The 6,415-nt window shown below is 53.1% G+C and overlaps 1 long non-coding RNA gene across 1 annotated transcript; it reads left to right on the forward strand.

Annotated features, from left to right (window-relative positions):
- Nucleotides 1-663: 663 nt before the first annotated feature.
- Nucleotides 664-6,103, forward strand: LOC144297825 (uncharacterized). The gene is made up of 2 exons (XR_013364678.1): nucleotides 664-1,264; nucleotides 1,414-6,103. It is a non-coding gene; the product is annotated as an uncharacterized LOC144297825 (long non-coding RNA).
- Nucleotides 6,104-6,415: the final 312 nt, after the last annotated feature.

Below are 6,415 nucleotides of genomic sequence, written 5' to 3' on the forward strand. Positions count from 1 at the left end.
GAGAAGATGCTCCCTGACATGCCTCCCCATCCTTGACCTATCCCTGCTGATCTGGTCTCCTGTTCTTAGGTTGGACCTGTCCTGCTGCCTGTGGGACTCTGTCTAACAGACATGGCTTTCAGCTCCCCCGCCGCCCCCCCCCCCCCGCCCCCACTGCTGGTCTGGAGGCTGTGGGGTATCGCTGCTGCCCTGCACAGTGTTGGCCGGGGAGGGGGGCATGTGTGTTTCCGGGTGAAGATGCTGCCTTCACCATGACCCTGGGGCTCCCTTGGGACCAGCTGTCAGGTTTGTGACTTCCAATGTCCAACCCGGGTTTTCAGCCTTTATCCTTGAAGCCTGGATTCACTTTTTGAAAACTGCCATATATAACTGGGTGTCAAACTGGCTGGGAGAAGGTCAGCTATTTGGTCATGAGGGATCAGTGTGGCTTTTCCTTTGAGGCTTTTAAACAGGTGCAGAGGCAACTCCAAAGGGAAAGGACAGAGGATGTGTGTGTGATTCCCCATGTAGCCCTTTTTCGGCCTCCCTGCCCCCTCCCCCACGGCCCAGAAGGACCTGCCTGAGCCCCAGTGGGTTCTGAGCCCAGGGTGGCAGCCCGCTGTCTCCTCCTCCTTGCCCTGCCGGCCTGTTCCTACAGAATGCTCCAGACTTCTCCTGGTCCATTTCCCTGGGCTCTGTGAGGCCTGGCCAGCAGAGGGCACGGTCCTCTATATTCTGGAGACCGGAGGCTGAAGAGAGCAGCGTTGGGGACCTTTGCGGCTCTAACTCAGCCTCTCCAAGCTGCAGGGAGCCACCGAGGAGCTGGGTGAGAGCTCGGGAGATGAGGGTATCCCGAGATCCCGAGGGAATTTCACAGAGCTGGCCCCTCCTCTGATACGGGTCCTGCAGCATGCCCCCCCCCCCCAGGCTGGGCACACAGATGCTCCTCTGTCATCAGTCCTGGCCTGGCCCGGTTCTTCTGTCCCAGGAACAGACCAGAGTCCTAGGACAGCCCCCCGCCCCCGGCCCGCGGGAGGGCAGCGGGAGAACTCAGGGCCAGGCCTGCGGGACCGTTTGCCTTCGCGGGCAGGGTGACGGGCAGCAGGTCGGCCAGTTTCATGTTTCTGTTGACGGATGCTGCTGAGCACCTCATGACGTGCCAGCCACGGTGGCGAGCACGGGGTGAGCCCAACCACCACGACGGCCCGTGCCACATGAGCTGTGCTGTCAGCTGGGAAGACACGTTCGACGCGGACTTTCATGACGTGTCCAAATTACAAATGCGGTGAGTACTTTGGAAGACAGGAGAGGGTGCTCTGCGGGGGGAGGGGGGAGCTTGGGGTCCCGCCACTGCGAGGGCAGGGGCTGGCCCACGAGGCCTTCCTCCTCCTGAAGGTGGACACCAGGGCGTGACCTCCCTCCTTCCTTTGGCAGGCGCCCCCTTGCCGAGGCCTAAGTTGAACGCTTCCCGGTTCCACACACCTGCAGCCCTTTCAGCTCCAGGGAGGCTCCTTCCTGTCCATCCTTACTGTTTCCAGCACCGCTTTCCGCTCACGTCCTGCGTGTCCCTCTGCTCTCTCTGTGTTGGGAGTGGACTCCGCAGAAAGGCATTCCATGTTGCGGGGCCTCGGAATGTCTTGGAACTGAGCGGTCACTCAGGACGTGGTTTATCTGTCCGGCTCCAGGGTTCCCAGCAGGGTCCCAAGGACAACAACGATGAGCCAGGGAGAAGGCAAAATGGGTTTAAATATGACAGTTTTTTTGGGGAAACGCCTGGGGGGGGGTGGCAGGATGGAGCTGGTGCCGTATCTCCACCTGAGACTCAGAAAGGCTGTGCCCTCCGAAGCCAGGATGTGCCCGAAGTCGCCTGTTTGCACGGGCTTCCCGCGCTCACACTCAGGTGCTTGTTGCTTAAGAGCTTCCCACTCTGTCCGAATCCCGGTCATCTGAACAAAATGTGAGTCCCTGCTTGGTGACAGACCAGGCTGGAGGGTGTGGGGGCTCAGAAGCCTCAGCCCAGGACACCCCAGCTGGAAGCAGCCACCTTTCCTGCTCACCTGCTCTGTCTGGCCTCGTCTGTTTCCACCTCCCACCTGCCCCCATGGCAGCTGAGGTGTCACAGGCAGGACACTTACTCGACGGCGCAGCCTCTTCCGTGCGTTTCCACACACCTCTGAGACTCAGGTTGTGTAGCTTTTGAGGGTCTGAGAAAGGTCCCCGAGGGGTGACGTGCTCCCGGGAGAAGGCTCCTTGTGTGTGAAGGGTTGGACAGTGGGTGGAAAGGGCCCAGCTGCACGTGGCGGCCAGCTCGTCGTTGCGGAGGCCCACAGAGCTTGGCTTGTGCGGTGCACATGGACTTGCATGAAGAACGCAATTTCTGAATTATACCCCTGCCCTTGCCCCAGACACACTGCCTGAGGAAGAGCACTGTGAGCGCTGCCCCCACCCAGCCTCATCCCTCCTGCTCCCAAGGAGTTGGCCAGGCAGGTTTGAGATGCACACAGGCTGTGGGAGGGCAGAGGGAGGCTGGGAGGCTCTGGCTTCTGGGATCAGCCTCAGCCACTTTTGTTTTGAGGAGTTCAGGTAATGGATAAGGAGGACACGCAGCTTTTCCGTGGGTGCTTAGAGCTGATAGAGAAGCTTGCAGGTATCAAACCAGGATAGGTTTCAAGACTGGAAGCAAGGAGAACTTTGCCATATAAAGTGAGAGGCTACAGAATTCTGGAAGAACAAGGGGATCAAATAAGATTTTAAGAAGTGGTTTTCTGCTTCATCCCCCTTGGCATTCTTCCAGATATTTGAGTGAAAACTGACACTAACGTTTCACATTTTGATTTTGGGGCTTTGTTCTTTGGAGTGTGACTCCATGTGCAGACCAGACAATACGAAATTCCTGTTTGTATTTGGGTTACACACACAGCACATGCACATAAACACCACACATACAGCACATGTATCACACACACAGCATATACATCACACATAGCACACATGTATCATACATATGCCACACACATCACACATGCCACACATCACATACACACACGTCACACGCACACACACACCACACACAACACACATGCCACACACACAAAAGGAACCACTCTGAGAGATGCACTTTTCAGATGAGAACTGAGATTTTTCATCATAACTTGTAATACGTACATCAATACATCAAATACATTTGACCTGTTGTTCATTCATCTATCTGCCAGGTGGATTAAAATGCAGTCTTACTCCTTTTCTGACTCATTTATTCTCTCCTAGGAGAAGTCATTTGTACTCCAGCTACTTTTAAAAGGCATGAAGCCCAGGCTAAAGAAAGCCTCCTCTCTGGTTGAAATTCCACAGTGAAGCCTGGTCCAGAAATAAATCACAAAAATAGACAGTCTTTCCTCATCCGCTGTAGAGGGCACAGTGGACAGAGCGCTGTCACAGTAAAGCTTCTTACCAGGGACCATGTCGGCTCCGGGTGAGACTATCAGCGAGCAGGCCAGCCACACTGTGGAGCAGCTGCCCAGGAGGGGGGAGCGCGACATGCCAGGGAAAGTAAAATCCAATAACAAGATGGATGAGCCTTCTTGGCTCCTGTCTTGTACCTAATTACCCAGAGGAAAGGCTGACAATGGAGACTGTAAATTGTGCCTGGAAAACAATCCTGGGTGGGGCCCTCCCTTTCTGTGTTCAGAGGCCAGGCCTCCGGGCCAGCCTGCTGCTTTCCTAGGCTGGTTTCTCCAGGGCCAGCTGGGGTCTCCTTGGAAGCAGCCTCTTGAAACACTCTTTCCTGCTCCAAGTGCCCTGCCCACGTTTCCTCAGCATTTCCCTTCTCTGAGTGAGGCCTCACCCCCTTCCTGTTTTCCTGGCCCTTAATGACTCCAGCCCAGGGAAGGCAAAGGTTGTCCGATCCCTCTTCTTTGTTTTTACTCTCTGTACCTGCCTGGGCCCCAGGCCCCAGCCACGAGAGGAGCAGCTGTTTCAGGACCCGTGGCTCACCCCAGCGAGGGTCTGCGGCTGGTCACACCTGCACGGGGGCAAAGTAGCTGAGTCACTGGTCACCCACCCACCCAGGCTTTCGTGGCTTTCAGTGAGACACCAGCTTAACAGCGTCCAGATAGGAAAGGAAAGCATGGCGAAAAAACAATACACAGGATGGGATTTCTAGTTTGCAGGTTCTGCTTCTGTAAAACACCAACATTGTCAAAGGGAAATTCTGGACATTCATGCAAAATGTGCTTGTCCCTAGTTAATGGACCACGCTGTGACCTATGTTCCTCAGATGTTGGCAGTGGTGCAACCTGTTTTCCAGAATTGCTACCATGCCGGGTAGAGAATGACGATAAGTGGTTTCTTACTTGAAGAAACGTAACTGTGGGCGGGCAAAGTACCTGGGGTCTGGCCCCATGGTTTGGTTATCCCCCTGAAGAGGGTGGCAAGGGAGATCCTCCCTGGGTGCGATGCAGGGAAGCAAGGCTGAGCGGCCGGGAGGACCGTGGGGGCATCTGGCCTTTTCCCTATTGCCCTCCAGACCTCAAATTCTGTCCTCCGTGTAGACACGCAGGCTGGAAGGAGCTTCAGAGCCAAGGCAAGGCCATCTGGGATTTCTCCATCCCTACTCTCTCTGGATCAACACAATTGTATTTCCACTGACTAAATATTTAAGGACATTCTCAAAACAGAAGCTGCTCCTGGGTCGGTGGAGATGTAAGTCAGCAGGTGGAGAGGACTTCCTGGGCATTGGTGGCTATTTCTTGACGATGAGTCACACAGACTGTCACATGCTCTTTCTTTCTTTCTTTCTTTCTTTGAAGATTTTATTTATTTATTTGAGAAAGAGCATGAGCAGGGGGGAGCTGGAGAAGCAGACTCCCTGCTGAGCAGGGGGCCTGACCCAGGCTCCATCCCAGGACCCTGAGCCAAAGGCAGACGCTTAACTGACTGAGTCACTCAAGTGCACAACCCACCCCCCCCCCCCCCCCCGCCTTTTCTTTCTAGTGCAGGCATTTTCTTGTCCTTGAATCTCATTTCATCTCATTTCATCCCCTGGATGGTGCTGGAAGGAAGCCAAAAGCTAATCTCACCATTTTGTTGAAACTGAAGCTCAGAGAAATCAAATCATTCACCCAAATTGACACGTGCATTCAGCAAACATTTACAGATCATCTGCTGGGGACCAGGGACTATAGTTGGCCTTGGGCATATGAGGACAAAAAGCAACAGCATCCTTTGTTTTCCTGGCTCCTACAGGCTGCACCCAGGGCTTCCTGAGAGTGGGGAGGATTTGACAAGCTAATCAGAATGGGACGGGAAGCAAAAATAGCATTTCTCCACTGTCACTTTCCAAATGAACTGAGCTGTCCTTTAGAGACTTTGCTGCCTCAACAAGATGCACCACGGAGCAAGGGCTTGCTTCCATCACAGGAGAGGAGCCGCAGCAGCACCACCTCGGGCCTCACAGGAGCCCAGGGAGCTGCAGGCTGCAGAGAATCAGAACACGGTAAAACATGTTTAGCCCCATGACGGGAAGGAAAGATTCAGAAGACACAGGGGTTCTACAGGGCTTTGGGGGGAAAATGATATAATGTGCACGAAAGAGATTTTTTTTAAATGCTTTTCCTATTTTTTTTTTTCATTGGAATCAAAAGTGCTTTTTCAGGACGGGTTAAAACATTCATCAAATGCAATTTGTACTGTTTTATTTTCTACAAGGATTGAGGAATATTATAACAACAGAAGCAGAGAGATTAAGATGAGTAAAATATAAAGATGCAAAGTAAGCATCATGCCCTCATGGGAAGGGAGACAAAACCTTAAGATAAACTCTATTCTTGAATGACTGTTGATTCAAGCATATAACTTCTGTCTGAGTTCCCTGGTAGCCGGGGGGAGGGAGGAATGCCATGAGTTTGTGACTTTTCTTCATTAGCTAACTCAAGAATGCTAGGCCAATCACGAAGAGACACACTTCCCTCTGCACTGGATTCTAGAGGGCATCCTTCCCAAACCTCTGTAGAAAACACTGTAAATGCAGCTGGGGGCTTCGACTGTTTTTAATTTGACTAGAAATTGTGTCCATCTGTTCATTTATTGTAGCCAAGCATTAGTATTAAAAGCCTTTGAATTCGCATCATTTCTGAGCCTGCTTAAAAGTTGGCCGATAGTCCCTGCTGCGAATGACAAGACTGGGATAATGAGGAACTGCTCTCAGGGACAGTGGTCAGGGTGACTTGGGTTGGGCTGTAGGTGGATTCCACTTGTGGGCGGAATTCTGACATGCCACCTCTAACCCACACCATCCACCCGGAGAGACCCGACATTGTGTCTCTAGTTGTCGTCTCGCTCTGGGTAGTTCTTCCTCCAAGTCTGCCATGAGTCCCCAGATGCACAATTAGGTGCCCAGGGACTCCCACCTGTGTGCATTCCCGACACCATAGACCCC

The sequence above is a fragment of the Canis aureus genome, chromosome 26, assembly GCF_053574225.1.
Source record: "Canis aureus isolate CA01 chromosome 26, VMU_Caureus_v.1.0, whole genome shotgun sequence".
Taxonomy (NCBI): domain Eukaryota; kingdom Metazoa; phylum Chordata; class Mammalia; order Carnivora; family Canidae; genus Canis; species Canis aureus.